Below are 1,519 nucleotides of genomic sequence, written 5' to 3' on the forward strand. Positions count from 1 at the left end.
CACGCACACACACACACACACACACAGGAGGCCCACTGTGGTACTGGAGCAGATAAAGGCATCCTTCAGAGGGCTGTCTGAGGCCCGTCTTCCCACGGTGGCCTCTGCGGGCCTCCCTGTCTGTTTTGAGCGTCCCCATTCATCCCGGACACTCAGCACGGCAGGAATGCTGGCCCCAGGGCTTGGAGGCGCCAGGTCTCTCTGGGGTTCGGGTGGGTGGACATCAGGGTGGACCGGCTCTGGTCCTGGGAAGACTCCATAGCCAACAGCAGCCAGCCACCTCCAGCCTGCCTCCACCTCTCCAGGAGGGTAACCGTACGGAACATCTGCGAACTTGAGAGTTCACGTGCTCCCCGCTGCGTTTTCAGATGAGAAGACCAAGGCTCTGGTGATCAAACTGCTAACAAACAACAGGGCTGGTCTCTGCTCCGTGTTCTTCTTGATTCTTTAGACGTGAGAAGCTCAGAGAGGTAGAGTCACCTCCCAGGTGACCCTCAGTGGGGTGTCTCCGGGCCCCCCCGACTCCAGAGGCCCAGGAAGCCCTCTGTCCAGATGCAGCCCAGGGGTGGCTCGGGGTCAGGCTGCCGTGACTTCGGCCCCCAGAGCGAGCGTGGAGCTGGGCCTGGGAAGCAGAGGCTGCTCGCGGCCATCTAGCGTGGAGGCCCTGTGGTCAGCACCGCGTCGTTGGGCCGCGCGAGGTGGGTGACACACGTTTCCTGACACTTCTCACTTCACAGCGTGAGTTCCTACAAGACGGCTCCGCCGCACGCCCCGGCCCGTCCCCTCCTGCTGGTGTCCTTCCCGTGGCCCCCCGTGTATCTTTGGGTCTCTCTGCCTTTCAGAGTCTGCCTTATTTTGCTTTACACCCCCCGCTCTGCAGGTGTCACAGTTCTTTGCTAAGTGATAGAATGACACACTATTGCGTAGGTTTGCCAGCTTTCTTTATTCACTGCGTGACGGGCCTCTGCTGCGGTCAGCGGTGTCACGGTCATCTTGCCTGTGGCCAGCCCTGCTCCACCTCGCCCAGCCCCGCCCGGCCCAAGGCAGCTCTGCGCGGCCCGTCCGGCCGGTTGGACCACATTTCTCCCACAGCCCTCTCACTCTCTGGTGACCTCTGAGTCAGACTCCCCCATCCGAGCCCTGACCCCAGGGAAGATTCCAGAGAGGACAAGCTTCCATCTTTGTGACAAAACCCACGCTCCAGTAAAGAACATTTACCCAGCGCCAGGCGCTGGCCAGGCGCCGTGAACAACCCCCCTCCCCAGCCCTTCCTGTGTCAGCCCTGAGAGGTTTATCTTCCCTTCATTTTTGATGCACACCAGGCTCCCAGAGACACCTGTGGGCGGGCAGGGCCGGATGCCCGGCTGATACCCGGCCTTTCCTCCAGCCATGCTGGGCCCACAGCCCTGCGGCCAGGAAAGCCAGCGGGGTTGGGGCACACAGACCCCTGCTCCTCACACTGACCCTGCTCCTCACACACACACAGACCCTGCTCCTCACACACACAGACCCTGCTCCT

Source organism: Dipodomys ordii, unplaced genomic scaffold (assembly GCF_000151885.1).
Source record: "Dipodomys ordii isolate 6190 unplaced genomic scaffold, Dord_2.0 Scaffold112, whole genome shotgun sequence".
Taxonomy (NCBI): Eukaryota; Metazoa; Chordata; class Mammalia; order Rodentia; family Heteromyidae; genus Dipodomys; species Dipodomys ordii.